General features: G+C 44.3%; 1 long non-coding RNA gene across 8 annotated transcripts in view; it reads left to right on the forward strand.

Annotated features, from left to right (window-relative positions):
* Window positions 1–26404, forward strand: part of LOC125438825 — a 326259-nt gene that overhangs the window by 150099 nt on the left and 149756 nt on the right. For 7 of the 8 annotated variants that reach the window (XR_007245419.1, XR_007245421.1, XR_007245418.1 and 4 more), the window contains one exon: window positions 25673–25790. The exons of the other annotated variant lie outside the window; for it this stretch is intronic. This is a non-coding gene — a long non-coding RNA (uncharacterized LOC125438825). The remainder of the gene's footprint in view (window positions 1–25672; window positions 25791–26404) is intronic. 8 annotated transcript variants of the gene reach the window in all.

A 26404-nucleotide genomic window follows, 5' to 3' on the forward strand; every position in this document is an offset into this window, starting at 1 on the left:
CTTGCCACAGACAATTTTTGGCAGAAGACCTTACTATTTAAAGTATCCCCTGCTTCCGGCAGGAAAGCCACTTGCTGATTATATTTCTAAATTGTGGGCAAACCATTTCATAATATCTATTTTGGGAAAGTGCCGTGGGTGTAATTATACAAATCTGTAAGAAAACAAAGAGATCTGTATAGGAATTACCTGTTGGTGTCCAATTTCAAGGGAAGAAGTGTTTCCTGGCTTTACTGTATACAACAGCTGAAGTCCTAAGACTGTTTACTCATCAAAATGCTACCTATTATATAATTGAAGTCATTAAAAAAAACACAGATTTGCATGGTAAGCAAGCATTCGATCAGGGATTGTAGAGTACCTAAAATGAACTGCCCTGTGGGAGGTCACTGGCTTAAATTTCGTTTGGGTCTCCAACCCTTTAGGTAGCTTTGCTTTAGGCTTCCGTCCGCAGTATAGAAATGATAATACTGGTCTAGCTTCCGGGGCCATTGCAAAGAATACGGTGATGACATATGAGAAATGATTTGGACGCTGGGCTAGCTGTACAAACCCTTATTACTGCTATTGCAGGGCAACTAGCAGTTTAATCTGAGGCTGAGTTACTGCTGACTCAGCCCATTAAAACCAGTGGTCTGAGATTGAAGTAGCTGTCTTTAGGATTGCATTGTAAATGTCAGAGCTATAAGTCAGGGATTCTGTGTGTCAAGGTCCCATTTGAGCAAGACCACAGAAATGGCTGACAGACTCCCAAGCCCAGCTCTTTCGTAGGCACGTGTTTACCTCCTCAAGCTGTTTCTTCACTCTTAGGGGGAGAATAGGTTACCTCACAGTTCTCCCATTCATGACAGGGCACCAGTCTGCCCCGTGGCCTTAATGGCTTCTCCCATTTTGCCACTTCTTTTTTCCACAGAAGGGAAAGTATTTGAGAGCGGTCTATGCCTTCTTGAGCACGGCCAGTTCTCTGACTGCTTTAGAAGGCTCTGGGACAGCCATTCTCAACCAGGGTACCGTGGTACCCTGGGGTGCCGTGAGCATGTCCCAGGGGTACCGTGGCAACACTACCGCCCCCCCTCATTTTTGTGGTGTCTCCCACCGGCGCCAGCAAGGACATGGAGCTGGCCCATGGGGCAGGGCCTGCCACAAGGTCAGCAGCCACCTCTCCCCCCCAGTGCTTCCCTTCACCCTGGGAGGGGAAGGTGAGGGGTGTGGCAAGCAGGGGCAATGGGAGGGGAAGGTGGAGGGTGGCGGCAGGGGTACCGTGAGATATGAAGAGTGAGGTCAAGGGTACCCTGTCCTTGAAAAGGTTGGGAAACACTGCTCTAGGAACATACATTATATAGCCTTGAAATGATGTCACCACCAGTTTAGGCCAATCCATTTCTGGTTGCCTTGAGGTTGCCTTTGATAGTTCCCCCAAGGCTGTGGATAGCAGTGCTCTGCACCGTTTTTGTAACAGCTGTTGACTTTAGCTGTGCAAATTTCTCTTTCTCTCAGCCCAAGGACTGCTCTTCCCCTGTCTGCATTATATGGATAATAACATCAGCCTGTCTTTCAAGTTGGATTGTGAGGTTTACAACAGTATAGTATTTGTGGTGGTCTGAATTATTTAAAACACTGTGTATTAACAGTCAGACTTGTTGTGACACTAAAAAAAGCTGTGAGAATTACAAGAAAGCAATAACCAGAGAAGGAACTCAAGCAACGTGATGCAGGTCTGCTGCTGAGACTAAGCATTTTCACAGCAGCCTCAAGGTAAATGTGAACATTAAATAGGCATATTTGTTTCCCATTTGAAGGGAGGCATTGCTGTCCAGCAAAGACCAGAGCAACAATTCCTTCTTGCTGCCTGCATGTCTTAAATAGTAAGCCATTTTGACATCACTATCAGAGTTCAACCACTGAAAGTTTCATTGCCTTCGGACAGGTTGACAACTTCAGCACAAAGACAGTGTCCAGCGGAACTTATCATGCACTGTATTCAGTTTCACGTAAAGATGTTAGTACATTGTATATTCTTCCAGCTCAGAACAAAGCATGCTGAACATTCTTTGTTGTAGAATCCATGGTGCCTACCTGGTCCTGCTCCGTCTGAAAGTAAAAATACATCCGTCTGAAGGTAAAAATACATTCTCCTGGAGGCCACTGAGGGCATCCTGGATGGGTGATTTCCCACCCCTTCCTCAGGGTTAGGGCACAAAATTAGGGGTTTGACAAAGGCAGTATGTAAAAATGAATAATTGTCATATTTGTTTGGACCTATATTCTGATACGGAAGCATACAGTTTCCTCAAACCACTGCACCTCAACTGACCGAATTAACAGCTTTATGTGAAACAGAGTATAGGTCTCTTGATTTCCATGTGAGGCCAACCAAAGTTGGTTCCAGAGTTTTGGGTCCCTGGGCAAAGAGTGCTCAGGATGCCTTTCCTCCTCTCCCTGCCACAAGTTCTCCCTTTTCATGCCTCCTTTCTGTTGGGATAAGTGCTCCTGGTAGTTGGAGATTATCTCTTAATAAAGTAGTGAATTGTAGCAAGGAAAGCTGCACGTGGGTGGCTGGTGAACACAGCAGAAGCCTTTACCTGCATTAATGCGTCGTGTCGTGATGGAATCCCAATGTCGCAGCAAGCTTACACAAAAGAAAGTCGGAGTCAGTTATAGTTTCTTATCTAATAAAAAGAGTATTTATTAGTGAACTCCATTCTGGATAGAAAGGTAGGTAGATAGAGTCACTATGCTATCTTAATCTAGCTGGATGGAGATGGATGCGAGGAGCATCCATCCTCTCTCTAGGCATGGCAGGAAGAAGTGGTGAGAAGGGGTCGAGGAAGAAACCGGAAGGAAGGAAGTCCCTGAGAGTATCAGTCTAACATCAAAGGGATAGAACCAGCATGATAGAGTAAAGGTGTCAAATCCCTAGGTCCCTATCTAGCCACTAGCTCTCTAGTAAAAACCCCCCTCTGTAGGTTGAGGCAGGAAACAGCGTAACAAAGTCCTTCACTTCCAACACTTTCCACATTCCTGTGTATCCTTCCTCCACCTGCTCACCACCTGTGCTCACAGATGCCTGCACCACCATCACCCTGATTTTACCAAGGAGTGCGTATGCCTGGGAGCATGGATGGCAGAGTGCTTTAAGGTAGGTGGGTTGGCGAAGGGCAGGTGGCCGTCAGGGGAGTTTTCTGGTCAATAGCTGTGGGCCTTGTCAGAAGCCCTGGGCCCTGGCAGCTGTCTCTCCTCAGGGAATGCTGACACCAGCCCGAAAGCCAGCTCCTAATCAGATCACCTCAATTGTTCATGAGCAGAATGTGAATTGACATGGCAGGCAGGTGACTGTGCATTGCTAGTCACTGTAAAGTTTAACCCTTTAAGGCACATGTGTCAAACTCGCGGACTTCCAGATGTTCATGAACTACAATTCCCATCTGCCCTTGCCAGTATAGCCAATGCTCATGTTGGGAGGGACTGATGGGAATTGTAGTTCATGAACATCTGGAGGGCCGCGAGTTTGACACCCCTGCTTTAAGGTGCCTGGGCAGAAGGCCAGCTGGAGCCACATGTAGTTTGCCAGTATAGCCAGTATAGCCACATGTAGTATAGCCACATGTAGTATAGCCAGTATAGCCAGTATAGCCACATGTAGTTTGCCAGTATAGCCCTTGCCAGTATAGCCAATGCTCATGTTGGGAGGGACTGATGGGAATTGTAGTTCATGAACATCTGGAGGGCCACGAGTTTGACACCCCTGCTTTAAGGTGCCTGGGCAGAAGGCCAGCTGGAGCCACATGTAGTTTGCTCTGAACTTGCAGAAAGATGTAGGAAATTATTTGGACTCAGCCAACTTTTGTATTCAGTATTGCCCAAGGCCCTTCCTTACCACACCCCGTCAGACACAACTTTTTTTTTAACATACACGTCCAAATTATCCCCAGTGTAGATTTTGTTTTGGGTGGTCCAAAAGTGCCCCTCCTTTTTTCACCATCAGAAAAACTGATCAGATCCAACTCAATTAGTGGGAGAAAAGTGTTATAAAAACCCATGTTCTGAAAGAATTATGGACATCGCAGGCTTTGAAAACTCTTAGCTGGAAAAAGAAACAAGCCAAAAAGCATTTCTGCCCATATCATCTGCTAGACCTCTGCCAGAACCAAACCTCCCATCTTAAATGATGGTTTGCTGCAATATTTCCCTTGAAGCCATCCTGGGATCAGCCCATATATTTTGCCCTTGGAGCCTTATTTCTTTCCCAGATGAGGTGGACACTTTGTAATGTGGTATAAAATGAGCTACGGGGTGGGGGGTGAGGCGACGACTTTGGAACCATATTTCTGTGCAGTGTGATAATGTATTGAAGAAATTATGTAGGGTTTTTCTCCCTCCTCCTTCCAAACACCTGGAGTTCATGCTGTTTGCTGCTTCTGCTGCTGGCTCACTGTTGCTTTTCATACATCACCCTGTCAGGGGCCAGGGAGGAGGGGAATAAATATTAAAGAAATGTGGAAAAACAGGCATGGCTAGGAAGGCTGCAGCCGATATTGAAGAACTAACTACACAGCAAGCACAGATTGTACAAGAATTTATTTCTCCCTTCCCTGCTCCTTTCTGGCTTGAAAATGCTGGAGGGGGGAAAGGGGGGGAGGGAAGAGTTTTGAAAATTCAAGCATAGACGTGACTCATTTTAAAACAAGGGTGTAATATTTCAGTTCAGTATCTTTGCTAAATAAGAACTTGGGGTTGAGACAGTTATGACATGCTGGACAGCTCTACTTTGTCTCACCAAAAGATCTCCGGAGGTTTCTGAATTAATCCGCCAATTCTTCCTGGACCTTCTTTGTAGTGGAATGCTCCGCCGTGGTCCTAGTGCCTACCTAGTTATCCTCCCCCCACCATTGGATTCTCTAATCGCTTTAAAAATAGTTTTTAAGCACAGCCTTCATCAAAAAAATCTATGTACTATTAATCAAAAATCTATGCACTATTGCACTTCAGATCCTCTGAAGATGCCAGCCACAGATGCAGGCTAGTCACTGTCAGGAGAGAATGCTGCTAGAACACGGCCATACAGCCCGGAAACCACACAGCACCCAATATGTATAAGTGTATATGTGTTTTACACAATCTTGTTATTTTAATTTATTTATTGTTATTAACTGCTGCTGATTTTAATGGGTTAATTTTATACTGTATCAATTGCTGTGGGAAACAGCCGTGTTGTGAGCCTCCTCGAGCCCTTCGGGGATGAGGTGGCCTATAAATTTAATAAATAAATAAATAAATAAATATGCACTATTAATCGTAGACCTTTGATAAAATAGCATTTATAGTGCATCGGACGAATATCAGCCAGACTTGCCTGTTTTTATAGTACCGCTGGCCATTTTGAGTCAGCTTCAATAGACTCCATGTTGCCATGGCCGGTTTAAGACTGTCCCCAGGAGTTCCTTGTACTTGAAGCTCACCTGACGGTTGTTTCCATGTAAAAGTAGATAAATAAAGTTTGTTTATTCTGGTGATCCCACACACAGAAAAATGTTTTTGATGATGGCTGTGCTTTAAAATTATTTTTTACAACTGTTAGAGAATTGGGACTATTTTCCATAGTGGAAAGATGCCACTTTCACTTCTACTGAAGTGAGAGTTTTTAATTTACTCTGAGACAATGTAGACTCAAATCCACACCCAGCTAGTCACCACCTCTCAGCCTAACCTACCTCAGAATTGTTTTTTCAAACATTCAGAAGATACCTGAACATATTTGAAGGACTGCATCCTTCCATACTGTCCAGCCTGCCAGTTAAGCTCTACCTCCCAGGGTCTGCTATCTGGGCCTCAGCCTTAAGAGACAAGGCAGGTAGCAACCAGAGACAGGGCTTTTCCAGTGGTGACACCTCACTTGTGGAATGCTCTTCCACTTGAAGCTCACCTGGCACCTACATTGCTTTCTTTAGATATCAGGGGAAAACATTTATGTTCACACAGGCTATCTATATATATAAAAATCTATCAGTGTGTTTTTCTGCTGACAGGTAATCACCCAAACTACTGGACCGATTGCTTTGACATTTTCACACAACGTCACATTCACGTGTAGCCAGGCTTCCATACTGTTTCCACACCTCCTGTTGTGTACATGTAATAACTGTGCCAGTTATTGTGTACATGCCACACCTGTGACAGTTGGAACCACAGTTCTGTTCCACAACAGCGCCATCTGCTGGCCGTCAAAGCAACACCCTCTGATACAAGGGAAACACCCATGCCTTCCTTGAAAACCGCTGCCATCTGGAGTGAAAGAGATGGGGTCTGCCATCTGGACATGGCCCACCCACCCTAGCGGAGGAAGGGGAAGGTGAGGGAGGGTCTGGGGGTTTGCTGGACCAAACACTCTGAAATTTGAACACAACGTAGCTCATGCCTCCCAGCGTGTTTTCAGCTAGGTAATTCACATGCAAGGGAAGGGAGTGAAAGGGACAGGGCCAGCCATCTGGACATGGCCCACCTACCCTAGCAGAGGGAGCGATTCAAGGGAGGGATGGGGCGGGGTGCCATGCAAAGGAACGGGAGAAAGGGGGGGAGCGAGGGGCCCCTTGCCCCTCCCCTCCCTTGCAAGCATTGTGCAATGATACATGTTTGAACCGTTCGCTTCCCCTTTTCTTTCCACTTCACCAGACTGAACCACAGCAACGCATGGCCAGGCCCACTGGTTTATTATACAAGGGGTTGATCTTTAAACACATTTTTAGTTTGGAAACTGCTACTATAAGCTGCCAGTGGTCTGTTTCTATGGCCTGTGTTTTTATTCTGAGCTTGGTTTTAATGGCTTGTTTCAATTAATATCTTTTAATTGGTTGTTGTGGGCTTTCTGGGCTGTGTGGACGTGGTCTGGTAGATTTTGTTCCGAATGTTTCACCTGCATCTGTATCTGGCATCTTCAGAGGTGTATCACAGAGAGGAGTGTGTTACACACTGTGTCCAGTATCTTTTTAATGTTTTTTTTTATTTTGTAAGCTCCAGGAGAGGTGACATAAAATTTTACTTTAAAAAAGACCCAAACAGTTAATTGAATCCTACAGAAAATGTTACAAATAGAATTGGTGGAAATACTTCTTTCAATATTGTCGCCTTACCCCAGCAGGCTGCTCTAAAAGCACTTCCAGAGGTCCATGAGAGCTTTGTGAACAAAAGGCATGACAGTATAAGAGGCTCCCATGACCCTCTGACCTTCTGCCTTTTCTTCTAGGAGGTTTGAGAAGGGGGCTTTTTACTAGATTTCCTGCATCCCTACAGCACCTTATGATGAATTTTGTTTCTGACTCTGAAAGAATTTTCAGAGCAATGATAGGTTGCCGAAAGAAGGGAAATGTGAGAAAAATTGTTTCACTATTTTCTTTCTGTAAATATTTATGTTTACTGTTTGTGGAATGGCCCCTACTGCTCTTACTGTTCCTTGCCCTGGCACTGATACATCAGAGCCCTCATGTTGAGGAGCCTGCCGTCTCCCTCTTGGGGTGGGTTGAAATTGAGGCCTGGACGCCTTTTGTTTAGACGATAACTATTAGCCGCTGTTTTATGTATTTATGTATTTTAAGATGTTTTATTGATGGAGCCTATGTATTGTGTTGTACTGGATCTGCTCCTGTTTTATGTTCATAATATGTTGTTCATATAGAAATTGAAACAATAAATAAATAAATAAATACACACACACACACACACAAATAAATAAATAAATAAATGTCTCTTCATTATCTCATCTATACCTTGACAGGTGGAGCATGTGAAAATCCTATTTTTTTCCTCACTGAAATTGTTGAATTAAAATTATTTCCAAATAATCTTTATTGGTGTATCTACTACATTTTTATTCTGCTGATTTATCCAAGGAGTGCCATCCCAAATATTTTCAGCCATTCATTCACTCATAAATTTATTCATTTGTTCTTTTATAGTATGCCTTTCTCACAGGGACTCAAGACAAATTACACATAGTGAGTCAGTCAACAAAATGGGACATTCAGTAACTAATGCATTAGGATTTTAGAAGTCTGGAACCTCCAGAAAGAAACCAAAGCATAGCATAAATATGTACATGACGCATTGAGCAGTACAGAAATTATATAATAGGATCTTATTTACAATATGCTGTATACGGCAGTATAGACCACAAGTTCCAATCATTTACCCAAATTAATTTATGAACCATTTTGTACTGTGCAGCCTTATTACCTGCGCAAAAAACCCCTCTTGAATAGTTCAGTTTAGTATCATTTGCTAAAGGCCAGAAGGGAGGGAGCTTTCCTGACCTCCTTTGGGCAGGCTAATCCACAATGTGCAGTGGAGAAAGCATGTGTATGGGTAGTTGTTGATTTGCAGACTGACACCTGCAGAAACCCCTCCTGACCTGAGCCGAGAGGCAATCCTGTAAATAATAGAGGCCAAGACCATGGAGGGGTTTATATGTGATAGCCAATACCTTAAAATGATCTCAGTAACAAATTTGCAGAATGGGAGTAATATGCATGCTCCATTTAGCTCACGCTAATAGACTGGAGCAGTTGAAGTTTCTGAGTTAATTTTGCAGGATGACCAATGTTATAGTGCATTCTAATAATTTATTCTCAATGTTACTGTGGCATAGACAGGGCTGGAGTGAGGGGGAACTGTGGCCTGGACACGCCCCCCACCCCGCCACGCCCCGGCACTGGCGTGCCCCAGGTGTGTTGCACGCCCCCCTCCCCCTTGGTGTTACACCACTGGGCATAGATGCAAATGACCAGATCAGGCATATCAAGCTACAGAGCTATGTTACGTGGTAGGCTGAGTTGGAAGAAAGCCTTTTTTTGCAATTGCATTAACTTGCTTCTCCGGTAATGAAGCTGGATCTAGTATGGTCTCAAGGCTTTTAACGGAGTCAGCAAAGGTCAGATGAACTGCATTGAAAGTTGGAAGAAATATGTTTCTCTCTTAATAATTTTATCCTCACAATTATCTCATGAGGTAGGTTAGGCTTAGAGAAGGCCCAAAGTTACCCATGAAGCACCATGGCAAAGTGGAAAGGTGAGCCAAAGTCTCCCAGAAAACTATGCTGCACTGACTCTGTCTTTGATAATATAAAGATTTTGGTCATTCTGACCCCTAATTGAAAAAATTATTCACACTAGTGTAAAGTCTGTTTTAAATTGATTTTCACGTGTAACATGGGATACAATTTTTGCAAGGTTGTAAACATCAAGGGGAAAAAACTCTACAATATTTAGATATTCAAAGATTTTGGTTAAGAATTTGCAGAATACAGTTTTGCAAAATAAAGTTATAATAATTGCTGATATAAAATTAATTGCAGTGATCTGGATTCAACTAACATGGAGTTTGACCCACAAAATATTCTGTGCTGATGTACATTTTTCTCTCATGCTTGCATTTTTCTCTCATGCTTGCATTAGATTCTTTACAGTACCATTAGCCTCATCCAAATGGGGAGCAGTGGGCCATGGCACCAATTTGGTAGCGCCCCACCACTCCCATAGAGGTTTCCCAGTGGTGTGGGGTGGCTGGCAAAGTGCCGAGGACGTAGATAAGGGGGAGGGTTCTTGGGTTCAACCCCCCATTACATGTCCGAAGCTCTGCCCCTGTTTGTGTTTTTTTAGTGTTTTTTCAGTTTTTGGCCTGCAGGGGGCACAGTTTTTAGGCTAGCAGCAGCACCAAAATTTCAGGGATTTTTCAGGAGACTCTCTTGATGATGCCACCCATGTTTGGTACAGTTTGGTTCAGGGGGGGCAAAGTTATGGACCCTCTAAGGGGGTGCCCCATCCCCCATTCTTTCCAATGGGAGCTAAGGAAATGGGGGCTACCCTTTTGAGGGTGCATAACTTCATCCCCCCTGAACCAAACTTCACCAAACTTGGGGGTAGCATAAAGACAGTCTCCTGATGATATGCTGAAATTTTGGTGCTGTTATGTCTAAAAATGCATCCTCTGCAGGCACCTGGTGCAAAAAAATGTTTTTTTGAATTAAATTAATGAGTGGGAGTGGCTGCCCATGGGGGAGCATCCAGCTCTGTATATGGATTTTGCCCAGGGGCTCCAGTTTTGCGCCTTGTTGCCTGTGGCAGGGTCCCTGGGACACTGGCATGGCATCCAGCGCTGTGTTCCAGCCCCGGATGGCGGGCAGTATTTGGAGGCAGTCGCACGCCAGCAAAATCACTCCTCTCCTGGGGTAAATGTCCCAGGAAGAATGAATCTACTGGTGTAGCACTGCTCCCAAAAGTTAATTTGCCCCCCCCCCCCCCCGCACACACCTTTGAATAGGACTCAGTGTATCATTCTCATAATCAGGGATGGGTTTTTCATGTTCAAACCTCAGTGCTAGGTATATAAATGTTTGCTATGCAGAACACCAGTCCAGTTTCATTAAGATTTGATAACCTTAAAATAGGAACTGTAATGATTTGCCATAGTTTGGCAGGAGCAGGGATATTCTTTGTTTTTCGCTTAAACTGATATTGTTCGTATTGAATCCACAGGCCAAAATGTAGGTGGTTTGATGGTTAAAAGCTTTGTCTTTGAGCCTGCTAGGAAGCATCTACAGATCCCCCTCCCCCAGTTATTGCTGGAAGTCACACAGATGTAATTCAGCAAAAGTGAGCTAGAAAGCTTCCGTTTGTTTTTATAAGCATGGTAAATTTGGAGTTTAGAAGGCATTAGAAGTACAGTGCTAGTCAATGTTGAAATGGTTCTCTGAAAACAGTCTAGCAAAATGTACTCTTCTATTAAACAGAATAGCTTCTTCATGGTCCCATTTTCAAACATTTTGCTTTCTTTGTTTACGGAACCTATAATCTCATTTTCAAAATGGCACACTCACAAATGTCAAAAATGTCATGATTTGAAAGCAATTAACCCAACTATAAATCTAAAAATGTAACAGTTTTTAAAAAATGGAAAAAAAATTATGTAGGTTCCCGCAAACAGAAACTTACTACTGACAGCTAACTGGAACAGAGGAAATAAATGTTAGGTCGAAGGAAATCTACTGGCGTTCAGTATTTCCAGGAGAAAGTCTGCCACTATCATACAGAGAGAAGGATCAGGATTGTCTAACAAGTAGTGTAATCTAATTAAATCGGGGAGACGGAGTAAATGTAAAGGAGTAAGATTCACATACTTGGATCTGATTTCCTTGAATCTGAGACAGTGTAGTAATTGGTGGGCCAGAGATTCAACTGAGCCACCGTTACATGGGCACAATCTTTTAGCCTTTTCTTGCTTACTAAATCTGCCATGTAACAAGGCAGAAGGCATAACATTAAACCTGGCGAGCATTATGGCTCTCCACATCTAGGGTAGATGTTTGCACTTTACTGTTTTGTGGGCTGCCTTTGAAGATTGTGCAGAAGTGGCAATTGACAGAAATTGTGGTAGCCAGATTACTGACCGACATTTCTAATACCTGATGAAGGAGTTTGGATTTATACCCCCTCTTTCTCTCAAACTCCTATCCCTTCTTCTCCTCCTCACAACAGACACCTTGTGAGGCAGTTGGGGCTGAGAGAGTTCTGAGAGAACTGTGACTAGCCCAAGGCCACCCAGCAGGCTTTGTGTGTCGGAGCAGGGAAACAAATCCACTTCACCAGATAAGAGTCCGCCACTCGCACCGAGGAGTGGAGGATCAAACCTGGTTCTCCATGTTAGAGTCCACTTGCTCTTAACCACTACACCAGGGGTAGGGAACCTGCAGCTCTCCAAATGTTCAGGAACTACAATTCCCATCAGCCTCTGTCAGCATGGCCAATTGGCCATGCTGGTAGGGGCTGATGGGAATTGTAGTTCCTGAACATCTGGAGAGCCGCAGGTTCCCTACCCCTGCACTACACCATGCTGGCTGATCTAAAGGGCTGGCATTATAATAAGTCATTATAATATTGGACAAGATCCTGGGATGCTCAGGTTTGAATCCTTTACTCAACTAGGGAAGCCCACCAAATTGTCTGCCACAATCTCTCAGCCTAGTCTCCCCTCATAAGAGGTTGATGTTGAGGAGTAAGAAGAGAAGAAGAGGAGTTTGGATTTATACTCCACCTTTCTCTCCTGTAAGAAGAATCAAGGTGGCCTACAAATTCCTTTCTCTTCCTGTCCCCACAACAGGCACCTTGTGAAGTAGGTGGGACTGAGAGAGTTCTGAAGAACTGTGACTAGCCCAAGGTCACCCAGGAGGTTTCATCTGGAGGGAAACAAATCCAGTTCACCAGATAAGAGTCTGTGGAGGAGTGGGGAATCGAATCCCATTCTCCAGATTTGAGGCCACCACTCTTAACCACTATACCATGTTGCAGAGGGAACAATGTGAAAAGCTGCTTTGGGTTCCCAATAGGGAGAAAAGCGAGATATAAATATGACTATTGCTACCAGTTTATTTCTAGCCCAAAGTACAGGTTTTGCCCTTTGAAGATCCAATTGGGTTTGGCATCAGGGTATTTGAAAGATTCTTGCTCCATTTTGGGCTGCAGAAGTAAAAGAAGGAGATAAGAAAGTCCTACATGAGTTGCAGAAATTCCTCTCCTTAATAGAAAATATTGGTGGGTCCAGGATTCTCTATTTATTTGCAGCATTTGTGCGCTGCTTTTAAGCCAAAAATGCTTTGAAGGCAGTTTGCAGATTATAACATTAGATCCGTAACCTATTTTTTAAATAATACACTAAAACCCATTGAAACAAATCTCAGAAGACTAAATATACTGGAGATCCTAACTAAATCCTAACTCAGAAGACTAAATATACTGGAGCTACTGGAGATCCCTGGCCCTGCGATGGTGCGGCTGGCCTCGACCCGGGCCAGGGCCTTTACGGCCCTGGCCCCTGCCTGGTGGAATGCTCTACCTCCAGCTGCCCGGGCCCTGCGGGACCTTGGTGAGTTCCGCAGGGCCTGTAAGACTGAGCTATTCCACCGGGCCTTTGGGGGGGCTGGCCGCGGTTTTATCACCCCCCACTGAAGCTGTCGGTTACCATCTAGTCGGGCCCTGGCTTCCATCTTGGGTCGACTTACCCCCTCCCTTTATTGGCCTGTGGATCGGGCGCTTGATATTTTGATATTTTGATATCTTGATATTTTAATTAATATACAATCGAAGCTGTATTAAGTTTTATAGTTTTAAGTCTTATATTTTAATGAATTGAGTTGCACCTTTGTATTGATATGTTTTACTGATTGCTGTTGAATGTGCAACTATTCTGTGAGCCGCCTCGAGCCCTTTGGGGGTGAGGCGGCTTATAAATCACATAATAAATAAATAAATAAATAAATATAGTAGAAAACTACTGAGTTTGCAAAACTGACCTTCCATTTTCTTCCACTCGGTTCAATTTTTGCTTCAAGTATTTTTAGACTCTTACAGTGTATGCATGCGCTTGTGTTAAGGAGAAGATTTAGACAAATTACTGGTGGAACATAGGAAAGACTTTTCCTACAAATAGTGAAGGTTGTAGGCAAATGCTGGGCAGTCTAAATCCAAACAATTCAGTGTCTGTGTTTATTTCAGGTGAAAAGATTATAACCAAAGCAGGATGAGAAGAAAGAGGAATGTTGATTTAAATATCTAGCCTTTTAGTTCAGCCATGTGGTACAGTAATGTAAGGCGCTTTTAGTGTTTTTAAGTCTGCCATTTGTCTGTGTATCAGAACACACAAAATAGTTGAGAAGCCTGCAGTGTAGTGTACTGCTATCCCCCAGTATGTAGTATAGTAAAATTCCCCTTGCAAGCTGAACCCCATCTGCTGCCTATTCTCTGCCATTTCATATATTTGTTTTAGCAAGCTACGTGTAACTTTGGGAGGCTGAGGCTGGACACATTCAAGTGGTTTCCCCCCCCTAAGAAATGCCTTTTTGCTGTGAATAATATACCTTATTTTTAGATCCACGGTTTAATTTGTTTTAGAGCAGGAGGAGAGGGAGAAAAGAGAAGGATTCTTTCTAAGTCAGACTAACCTGAAGCATTCCTTTAAAAAAATTAGCCTCTAGCTAGGGAAAATTGGCAGTGTGGTTCAGTAAAGCTCTGTGAATCATGCAGATCAGCCCATGGAGTGTATGAGCAACCCTTTAGAATGTAGTTAGCAATCTACAAAGGATTTTGCTGAAATTGCAAGTTGGGGTTAAGACAGCACCTCGGCTTAGGGCATGCACTGGGTAGGTAGCAGTGGGGTGACGGAAAGGTTGCGGGTTGCTGGAGATGTTTCTTCTGCCTGCGTCCTTCCTCACCTCTGTGCCGAATGGAGAGAGAGAGAGAGAGACAAACACAGGGAACAAATCCCATAACCCCAGAGCTAAATCATTCCAAGGCTTGCCTTGGCTAATTGATTTTGCGGTGGAGGAAAGAGAGCAGATGCCAAGGAAGGCTGAAGCCAAGGGTTGAAACCTTGAAGAAGATGCCACATCAATGCAGCTCCACAGGCTGGCACTCCAGTTTTGTATAATTTATGCTGGTGCCTTGTGTCTGTGCGTCTTATTTCCCCACTGCATTTAAAGAAAACACACCTAACAACTGCGTGTAGGAGAAGGCCAACCGCTTTTGCGCTTTTTTGTTTTCTTTTCCCTGTGGAATCTTTGGCCGTGGACTGACTTAGAGCTGTCTTTGCTGACTCCACCAATACTCTTGGCTCAGCACGGCTGTCTCCACCTACTCAGTGACCTCAAAAAGGACTTATGAGGACAGACGCTGCTGGAAAACAGGCTGACCATATCTTCACGTAGGTTTCCTTTTTAAAAGATTCCCTCTCAATCCGTAACAGTCTCGTCTGTAGAATTGTCAAAATCTGGAGACCAGCAGCAAGGGAAACCAATTTTTCTCTGCCGTTTGAGAAATTAATTTGGTTTATTAGGTTTTTTACAGTGTCATCGCAACAGTTTGCTTCAGCAGACATGTTGGAGAGATTTCTGTTCAATCTGTAGTTTAGACCTTGTGGCTGCCCTGATATGTTTTCCTTCAGAAAACAACCACTGAAAAATATCTAGTTGTTCCTGTGTTGTTACCGTATAGTGTATATCATGGATTCAGGGTTTCACTGTCATGTTATACATCTAAAACATCACATGAACCATAGGAGGAAGCCAATAACCTCAAGTAATTTTCATTTGGCAAATGTGACGACACCACAAACTTTAGCAGATTCTTCACTGGCAGCTTCCTTTTTGTTTCTTTTTACATCTGTATACTGGCTTCCACAGCTCATATGTTTTTGTAAGACCAAAGCAGAAAAGTTGCCTCCACATACAAACCTCTGGGCAACTAGGGAAGCCGGCTTTACAACCGCATTGATACAGTCAGCTAATTAAAATGTTAAATACTTTGGTGGGGCTTTTTTTGTTATTTTCATAATTTCAGAGCAAAATATACACTTGTGCTTTCAAATAAGACAACCGAATCGGAAGTCTGAAATGCTGCATTCTTCACCATGTCAATTTAAAACGTTGTCCCTGTCAGCCAAAGTTATATGTCAAGTTTTGTTAGCACTTTTGTTGGTTTGCCTGGAAAGAATTCTTCCATGTGTGTGTTGTCCTTGTTTAAAACTAATAGCATTGGGGACTAAGCCTGTTACCTGCCCCTTGTGACCTCTAAGGTGTAATCCCACCCCTATGTGCGTAGCCCCTTTTTGAAGTGTGCCCTTTGGTCAGCACAGAATGTGATAAAATCCTAGGAATTCTATGTCTGTACGAGCTAACAGGTTCAGTCTGATGTATCCCTGGAATCTTTGGGTGCTCCAATTCTTTAATTTGTGCATAATGGATTTTGTAAAGATAGCTGGAAATGCTACTAAGATATACGTTCTAGGTTTTTGGTGGTGGTTGGTCTTGTTGATGTGGTTGATATTGGTTGCTGTTCAATTGCTGGTATCCGGTTCAGACTTCATTGTGTCACTTTTTGATCTGATGAGCAACCCTGAGTGCTTTTGTGGACATGCGTGATATACATCTTAGTTTAAAAAAATAGAGGATGTCTTTCACTTACAACCTGTAGTTATGGTTCTGCGAGCTCTACGTGTGTTCTCGTGTAAGAGGGTGGCTGGAAGAAGTCATATTTTTGCTTCAAGGATGCCACTGTGCCATTTTTTTCCCTTCCAGATTTTGCATGAAAACATCTTTTCTTGTCTTATTATGGATAATGATAACGAGCAATGAGGAAACAGCTTTGTGGATGATAAAGGACATTACAGAAGTCATGCTGTGAGTTAACTATAAACTAAATTGTGTTCAAATCATCAGCCTAAGGGAACGGGATCCTGCTGTGCGTTCTCCTTTATCTGCTTTCCTGTAAGATTTACTGCTTTGTCCCTGCCAAGGATTATGTACAGCATTGGAAGAAAAACACTAAAATTGTCCAACTAATTGTACAGAGGCAGTGTTTAAAATATTTAAATAGTCTTGCCACTTTCCAGGCATATTAGCAGGCGCTCACGTGTTGTGTTTTGTCTTAGCAGCCAGGCATGATGTTTTAATGGCCACTAACATTTCCTCACTCTGTGTTCTCCGCACTTGACAGCAGAGGCGGAGTGAGGGGGAACTGCGCCTGGGGCACACGTGCGCCCTGTGCTCCTGCTGCGGCGCCATCTGCCCCTGCCCCAGAACGCCACGCCATGACCCCTCCATGGCCCAGCCACGACCCCTCCGCTGCACTGCCCGGGGCATTGCGCCCCAACTGGCCCTGTTGGCATGATGCCACTGCATGACAGGAAAGGGACAGAATTAACCCCTCACTCCCTGTTGGAGTATGGAGAAAGGCAGAACCAGGGCGAGTCTTCTTCTCAGCCTCCCCTGTGCATTCTGTGGCAAGTGATACACAAAAACTAGGGAGGGGTGGTGGTATGTCACTTTTCTCTGGCTGTATATGAAGGACCAGGGTCATTAAAAGGGGGATGGGACAACATTTTGGGGGCTCAAGTCAGCTGGAGGACCCCTGAAGCTAGTGTTATGCTGCATCCAGCTGAACGCCTTTCAGACTACAGTTGTCCCTCCAACATCATGACTTTCCACATCATGATTTTAACTGATTGCGGGTTGGTACTGGACGCTACCCCCCCCCCCCCACAACACGAGCACACAGGCTGACTGAAAAATGTACAGCCCCTGTCATTCGCTTCTACCTGGACGTAGCTTGTCAACAGCTGCACTGATATCGCTTGACAAACAAAGGCACAGATACCACCTTCCCAGCCCAATGCTCTTTAATTGACACTTTGGAAAAGCCAAAACATTTTGTGTGGTTTTCCAGATTGCAGGGGGCGCTGCACCCCTAACCCCAGCAGTGTGGAAGGGAGAGCTGTATTTTCCTTTTAGTGCGGTTCTGACTGCAGCCACTAGGGGCTCAGAGAAGTCTGAGCACAGTAAAAGGCACTCTATCAGCTAGAGTCACCTTTCCACAAGACTGAATTGAAGCAAGCTTACCTAACTGATCAAGCAAAGCCCATCAACCAAACCAGCACCAGATCAACACCAGAGCATGGCTGATAGCTACTACAGTAATTGTCAGCCCACAGTTTGCTCACAAAGTTGTTGTCTGCAGCAGTATATCCTTTCCTTCGTTCTTTCCTTGCCTCTGGCTCAGATGGATCTTGCAATGCAACCTTTCCCTCTTTTTTTTCTTTTTATCTCCCTCTTTTCAACACTTTTCGCATTCATATTTTCAAGTCAGTTTCTCATTCCCACCTTCTTTGACTACAGAATGTACCTAATAGTAGTCTAGTAAGCCTTTGTAAAAATTATGAATGGAAGGGGTTTTTTTTAAATATTTCAGCGTGATCTAAGGCCGTTTCCGCACGGGCAATGAATGGCGACCTGGAGACGGTAAAAATGGCATCTCCAGGCCGCCATTCGCACGGGGGGTGCAGCTGCAACGCAGCCGCGCCGCCCTCGCGCCGCCCTCCCGGCCTGAAGCCGGCGTTTCCCCAGAGCGCTTCCCAGCGCTCTTTTTGGGGAAACGCCGCAGTGAAGCCGCTGCCGAGCGAACGGCAGCGGCTTCACGCCGCCTCCCCCACCCGGCACTCACCTTGTCCCCGGGCCTCCGGTGCGTCGCTGGAGCAGGCGCGCAGGGCCAGGGGTGTGTGTCCCCAGGCCTCGGTGATGCGCCGGAGGCCCGGGGACATGCCGGGTCGGCCGGGCGCCGGCGCTCCGTGTCACTGGCTGCCCGGCTGTTCCCAGGACCGTCCATGCGGATGGTCCCAGCGTCGTCGGGTCGGCGTCATAAACGCCGACCCGACCGTTTCCGCCTTCGTGCGGAAACGGCCTAACAAAGGAATAAAAGGGGTTCTTTACATGCATGTTAGTAGAGCATTAAGTTGTTTTAGTGATTGTACATGTGGGACAGAAGTTCGAACTTCCAGTTCAAACACTGGGTTGATATCGTTATTAATGTGTTAGGGGAAGATCTGATTGCCCTTTATCAAGGCTGCTTTGCTGTATGACTAATAATATAATCTCTGTAATGTCCTTAATATTAGATTTATAACAAATATCATATCCAGTCTTTCTCGCCAGTGGTGAATCAAATTGTTCTCCTGTCCTCCATTTTAGCCTCACAACAACCCTATAAGGTGTGTCACCCAACAGCATTCTGTATTGAATTGGGAACCTAAGTACTAGAGACACATCACAGGTTACTTAAAAGCTGTCTTATTACATATTGCCTGTCATGAAGATAAGCTGGTTCATTGTGTTCCAATTCCCTTGATTTTGGCCCTGCATTTATCACCATCATTCTCAGCCTGGTGGCCAATTTTAAACATGTAAACATGTAGCAGTGTGGTGTAGTGGTTAGGAGCAGGTGGATTCTAATCTGGAGAACCGGGTTTGATTCCCCACTCCTCCACCTGAGTGACAGAGGCTTATCTGGTGAACCAGATGTATTTCTGCACTCTTACATTCCTTCTGGGTGACCTTGCGCTAGTCACCGTTCTTCAGAACTCTCTCAGCCCCACCTACCTCATAAGGTTTCTGTTGTGGGGAGAGAAAGGGAAAGGAGTTTGTAAGCTGCCTTGAGTCTCCTTAAAGGAGAGAAAGTTGGGATATAAATCCAAACTCCTCCTCCTCATGGTGGGACTGAGAGAGTTCTGAGAGAACTGTGACAAGCCCAGGGTCACCCAGCAGACTTCATTCGTAGGAGTGGTGGAACAAATCCAGTTCACCAGCTAATTTCTGCTGCTCATGTCAAGGAGTGAGGAATCAAACCCAATTCTCCAGATTCCAAAGTCTGCTTTTTTTAACAACTACACCACGCTGACTTTTCTTTCAATAAGTTATGTCTGCTACAAAAGGACAGACTGATTCTTTCATTATTATAGACTCATTATAACAGCCAGCTAAGTGATCTGTACATGGTTTGGATTGGGGTCATAGGGGTCAGATGGCATCTTTGTCTTAGGGTCCACAGTAGTACTCAGCAGTGCTGCAAAGTATCTGTTGTCCAAGTTAAAGATAATGGTTGTTTTTCACAGGTATAACTTGTCCACTTATACTTACATGATGACAAACAAATCGTCCTTTTGATATTTAGTAATATTTGTACTTAGTGCTGTCAGCCAATCCTGGCAAGATGTATCATTGGACATCACAAGGGCTGTGGTGTTTTGTATGAGGAATCAAAACAATCCCGTGAGAGTGAAATTACACCACAGTGTGTGTCAGGAAATACATATATGTGTAAGGCAGCAATCGCTGGCAGACTCATGCAACTGACATTCGTTTCTAAGTGGTGCTTTTGCAAAACAGTTGAGAAATGAATAAAATTTCACCACAGGGCTTTGTGTGAAGCTCCAGTATCACAGGATTTGAAAGTGAAAGATCTCATAACCTTTAGATCCATATTCTGAACATATTATACAAGGGGAAGGGACTCAAAGGCTTGTGTTGTTATGTGTATAATATGGCATGGAATGGGAGGGAATGGGAGGGGGCCTGGCATGTGGACCTGGCCCATCCACTCTAGTGGAGGGAGGGGGAGGGGAGGGAGGGATGGCATACAAGGGAGGGGAGGGAGTGGCATGCAAGGGAGACAAGGGGAGGTGGCCCAGCATCTGGACATGGCTCACCTGCCCTAGTGGAGGGCGGGGGAGGGGTGGCATGCAAGGGGGGAGGGAGGCCCAGCATCTGGACCTGGCCCACCCACCCTGGGGGAGGGGAGGGAGGGGTGGCATGCGAGGGGAGGGAGGGTGGCATGGAAGGGAGGGGGCATCCTGCTATTTCCCCCTAAGCTTTCCTGAAAGCCCCAAAGGCACTTCTCTTTTCTTGTTTCTTTCTCTCCTTCTCACCCACCAGCCAATCCACCTTTACCTGCCCCACTGTCTTCATCTTTCCCTCCTTTTCTCCTCCTACCCCCATCCCCAGCATCCTGTCCCTATGAAAACTCTGGCCCAGTTATGTGGTGCTGTGGGAACACTACCATTTGGGGGGGGGTGTGTGTGTTAAACCTGCAATGTATTTCTGTTTGTTTTTCGATTTCAGATTTCCCCTCCACAACTCTTAGTATTTTCTTTGTAGAAAGATTTGTCCTGTCTGTCCGTGGCTCCAATCTGCAGATTTAAGTATTCACAATGGGGCCACACTGAGAATTAGTTATAGTGGTGGCAAGAGTCTAGAATGAAGTGAAGAATACCTATTTAAAGAACACCTATGTAAAGAATATCTTCAGATCCTCTGAAGATGCCAGCCACAGATGCAGGCGAAACGTCAGGAGAAAATGCTACTAGAACACGGCCATACAGCCCGGAAACCACTCAGCACCCCAGTGATTCCGACAATACCTATTCGGCATGGTATTTTGGTGGGACATCATATTATTTAATGGAATTCTCACCTGTTCTACAATTGTGTGTCCTGCAAACTCCCTATAAGGTGCCCTTTGTTTCTGAAAGTTTCCTTTGGTGCTGCTTAGGAAATCTACTATATGCGTAGGCTCTGCATCCCATCATGAAAAGTGCATTCTCTCTTCTGTTAAACATTTCACTGCTTCTGCCTTCAATGTGTAATCCCTTGCTAATTAAAGGGTCAGGATGTGTCCTACTCTCCTGTGTCTCTTCTGTTGATTTCTTTCCAGACCTCTTGTAACACAGAGAAACTGGCAATTAGTGACCTTCTGCATCAGTAGTTCCTTCTTCTGGGCATTAGACTTGATGTTATGCATCTTGGCATGTGAAGATTTAGAGCATGCCCCTTGACCCCATCACCAGAGTAGTGGCTCCAGCTGCCAAAGCTGCAAGGCAGAGTAATGGAAACATGGCAGCTTCAGGATGTTCAGAGGGGATGGAATCAGGCAGAGGTGGCTCCAGTTCTGTTATTTACTTAAGTGACCAATTCATGTTGATGCCTGAAAAACATAAAGCCATGTCTGACATTTAATTTGTGGATGGATATGTATCAGTTGAATAAACAGGGAGACTACAAAAAGGGGAATCCCATATGGCAAATATATTATATCTGTGCCCAATTATGCGGCCATCCAAACTCAGCCCAGATGCTGGTAGGTCTTGTTCAGACTCTTCGTTTTTTAAATGAAGTCCATGAAATCCTCCTAGGTTGTGTACGCAAGAGAGCCCTGTAGGAAGACAAAAGTTAATTCTTTTGAATTAAAAGTTGTAGTCCAAAAGTATTTTGGAGTTCAGAGAAACTGAAGCTTGGATGTGACTTTTCAAAAAGCACTCTGTTTAATTAAGAGTGATCTTTCAACATTACCAGTAGAGGAGACAGTTTTACCACCCTGTAAATGTGGGGGTACTTTCTCCTCAGACGTCTTTTGCCAGTTTGCATCATAGTCAGAAAGCTGGGGCAGAAAGCCGTTTATTGCCCCTCTCTTTTCCTCTGGTAGTGTGCCACCATCCTGGAGTTGAAATTTGTCCCCCTTTCTCTTAGTGTCAACCAAGGATTGTCCCCCTGCCATGCAGGAACACACAATCAAAGCACTCTTGACGAATGGCCATCCAGTCTCTGGTTTCTTGTTGGTTTCCCCATTGATGTTGTGTGCAACATTTCCCCTAGCAAGATAGTTTGACACTGCTCGGAAGCAACAGCCACAGAAGGCCATTGCTTTCACCTCCTGCACGTGAGCTCCCAAAGGCACCTGGTGGGCCACTGCGAGTAGCAGAGAGCTGGATTAGATGGACTCTGGTCTGATCCAGCTGGCTTGTTCTTATGTTCTTATGTTCTTATGTTCTTATGCTTTTTTATCCAGTCCTCTACACTCAAGTAGGCGTAAAGTAGTAAAATGCTTGTAGGTGTTTCTGGTACAATGGTGGGCAATGATAAAGACACCTGGATGGATTGCCTTGACATGATTCCAGTAGGGGAATCACTGAACTGTACATAACCCAGCCATTTACATAAACCACAAACTGCCAGACTGTTTCAACAGTGACCTTGTCTGCCGCCTTCCACTCTTGTGTACAGGATGGAAATTTCTCAACCACAGTGTGCTGGGAACAAATTTAAGGTTGGGCTTTCAATGCTGCTGTTTAATTTCGGGTCTCGCTTCCACTCTGGATAAGTTGTCTAAATTGCTCACTGATATGTCTGTCCTCTTATTTGCCTAGCCCATGTTTCCTTTTCTAGCACTTTTAATACCAAAGGTAGTAATCCGCCACTTCCCCACCTCTTAGCATTGGATGGAAGCCACGGCATTCTCTTTTGATGGATCCGAATGTGAGATTTTGACCCTAACAAATGAGTTTCTGATTGTTTTCTTCAGGTTATGTTAAAACTAAATGTTCAAATTCTGTGTTAAACTACAAGATGGATGCTTTGTCAAACAAATCCAGTTCTTCCTTCATGTGACATTTAATGTGTGAAGTCACCTTATTTTTAGGATAAAAATAACTTTTGTAGGTTTGTTATTTTCACTTTCTCCTTGTGCTGTCTAGTAGAAGGGGTAAAATCTCTGTAATCCCTGCAGAAATATTTGCTGACATCTTTACTGAAATGCTATTTATTTGGAGACCATTGAACTCAAAGTGTTTTGCTTCCAACTTTGTTGTGCTTTAAGGTTTTTTTTTTAAAAAAATAAAAAATCTAGGTGGGTCAGCATTAAAAGCTGAAAAAAGATTGAAATTTGTCTAGACCAGGATCTAGTCCCTATGACAGTGATGGCAAACCTGTGGCACGGGTGCCAGAGGTGGCACTCAGAGCCCTCTCTGTGGGCACGCACAAACAGAGTTCATCATGTGGGGGGGGGGAATCGCCCCCCCCCACCACCCTCCCACACACATCTAGGTTGGCCTGGGCCACTGGGCTTGTTTATTAGCATTAAACCTAAGACCTAGTTTTGGGGAAGCAGTATAGGTAATCCTGTTAAGCGCTGTTAAACCCCACTGATTTTCATGCGAAGAACTAAAGCACGATCCTTTACCTGGGAGTAAACTCGGTTGCTGGCAATGGGGCTTGCTTCTGCTTAAACCCTCCTAGGGTCGTGATTCACCCGTTGGAAGAGTTGCATAGTTGCTTCAAAGCAAAGCCAACTACCACCAAGCTTACTCCTGAGTAACGCACACCTCAGAGCCAACCATTTTTTCTAAACTAAAACCTCAGCATTCAGGTTAAATTGCCATGTTGGCACTTTGTGATAAATAAGTGGGTTTTGGGTTGCAGTTTGGGCATTCGGTCTCAAAAAGGTTCGCTATCACTGCCCTATGATTTGCCAACCATCCTCAATTAGGATTACTTCATTATACTTTCCAAGGGACACATAGTGAAGAGGAGACATGTACTTGTACACCAAATACTGAAATGGGACCCTGACAGTAACAGTGTGGCCTAAAATCTGGAATAATTTCTAGTCTCATGGCCTTAATTTTTTTCTTTTTTCTATTGAATGTGCTGTATAGCATGTTTATTTCAGACAAGAGCAGTGGCTTGGATCCATTAAACCACAAACAGCATTTCATTCATAGAATGAGGCATCCCTGCTTTCAGACGCCTTCCCCTGAAAATCTGTTTTTGAGCAGCATGGAATGTGGCATAGAGGATAGACCTGGGAGATGGAGAATTGGCAGAGAGTTTGGGACCCTTCCTTGTATTAGTGGAAATGCCGTCTGTTTGAGAAGCACTGTTGGGTACCTGTCACTATTTCTTAAGATGGTACGGTTATGTCTTCCACATTGCAACTTTCCCCATTGTGGTTTTGATATATCGCAGTATGAGAAATTAAATGGGGATTTTTGTGGAAGCTGCAGAAAGCACTTGAAGGCCAGCAGATGGCACAGAAAAAGTTGAGAACTCAGGAATGCATAAACTGTATGTATAGTATTGTATAATATCAACATAATTTATCTTTTAATAGCATAAATATACACAGTTTCTTTTAAATATTAAAAGAAAAGAAAAAGAAACAATTAGACTTCTGTGGTACAAAGGGAGGGCCAAAAATTTCCAGATTGCAGGGGGCTGGGGGGTGGGGCACCGTGTTCCTAACCCCAGTGATGTGGAAGGGATAACTGTATATGCAAAAATGTGAACAGATGGACATCTTCAACTCATCAAATGCAAGAAGGGATTTAAGAAATGGAGCATGTACATTTGTCAATACATTCACACTACCTGTGCTTGTAGGCGAACCTTTGCCTATTATGTTGTTATGCTCTGATCTAGCTAAGCAGTAGAGCAGTGTTTCCCAACATTTTCGACGTAACGGTACCCTTGACCTCACTCTTCATATCTCACGGTACCCCTGCCATTCCCCCACCTTCTCCTCCCAGTGCCCTTGCTTGCCACCCCCCCTTCTCCTCCCAGGGTGAAGGGAAGCACTGCGGGGCAGGAAGTGACTGCTGACCTTGTGGCAGGCCCTGCCCCCTGGGCCAGCTCCATGTCCTTGCTGGCACTGGCAGAAGACACCGCAAAAATGAGGGGGGCTGGTAGCGTTGCCGCGGTACCCCTGGAACATGCTCATGGCACCCCAGGGTACCACGGAACCCTGGTTGGGAATCACTGCAGGAGAAGCTTCTCCTCTTGACTGTTTGGAGCAGTGGTTCTGCAAGCACTGGGGTCCGACCCCTTTGGGGGGCTTGAACAGGCCTAATTCACTTTCACAGAGGAGATTGCCTCAAGACTCCTCCTGCACTGGCCAGTAATTCCTCCTATATGTATAAAAGATATGGATTCAAAATGTTAGGGTTGGGGTCACCACAACATGAGGAACTGTATTAAAGGGTCGCAGCATTAGGAAGGTTGAGAACCACTGGTTTGGAGGATATACCCTTTGGTAGTACTGGTGAATGACAGGCCAATGAATAAAGGGCCAATTTGCTCTTCAGGTAGCATGTATCTTTCTGCAGGATGTCTACAAAAACGCAGTAAATTTGACGAATCAGGCTAAACCTGTATAAATCTGGCTTCCTGATAATCTAAAATGCAGTGTGTCAACTTGCATACTGTGGCATCTCTGAGGCATTTTGATACTTAAGCTCCAAAGTATTGAAACGTGAAAGAGTTCTACAATTTGTTTTATTTGTTATAATCAATCTGTTTTTATGGGGGGGGGGGGATGTTTAACACTAGATTGCATCAGTGTGTTGAGTTCAAAGAAAATGCACTGGGGACATTCACAGAGCACAGTGTATTTGAATTGTGCTTTTCTTTTCTTTAATAGAATTGTTTCTGTTGACACAACATGACTGAATCCTTGTCTATAGCAAATGTTCTCTGTTTCAGGTATGACTCATGTCGGTACATTGAGCAGTGATTTATGTTTCGGAGAGTCAGTAATTAAGGGATTTACATGTGGAACAGTGAGTTGCAGTTCCTTCCTGCTACAGGACAAATACCTGAGGTAAGTGAGCACTGGAATCATATGTAATACCACAAGCCTTCTTTTAGGAGTTCTGCAGTTAAAAAACAAAAGGAAGGATATTACCCAGACGGTTTCAGATTGTAATAGAAAGCCGCTGTAATGTTTCAGAATACACCCTTTAATTAGAAGGGTCAATCTTCCTGCTTCTCTTTTCCAATTTAGTTGTGGGTCTTCATGAGAAGCAGTAAAGAGGGTTTTTTTAAAAAGTCACATTAATTTTTTAGCCATCTTAACATCCTTCGGTATGTGGTTCTTTGATGTGTTTTGGTCAAACTGGACAACTGTGTTTCAAGAGGTGGATCTTCCTAATTATAGAGAGCTGTAATTAGCTTATCATAATGGTAGATCCTGTCCAGGCCATTTGGTGCATTTATTCATCGATCAGGTGTAACTGCCACATATGTTGCAATCATATTCTCTATGAAATTACGTTGCAGTTTTCAGAGAGAACTCCTGATCTGGTTAATGTCTTCCTCTTTTTCACCAGCTGCCTCAATGCAAATGACTTTTTTTTTGGTAGCTTGATATTTGGGATGCTTTCAAATTTCGTATCTTGGAATTTCACAAAGGTGTTCATGGTAAATAGCAGAAGG

Source organism: Sphaerodactylus townsendi, linkage group LG09, assembly GCF_021028975.2.
Source record: "Sphaerodactylus townsendi isolate TG3544 linkage group LG09, MPM_Stown_v2.3, whole genome shotgun sequence".
Lineage (NCBI taxonomy): Eukaryota > Metazoa > Chordata > Lepidosauria > Squamata > Sphaerodactylidae > Sphaerodactylus > Sphaerodactylus townsendi.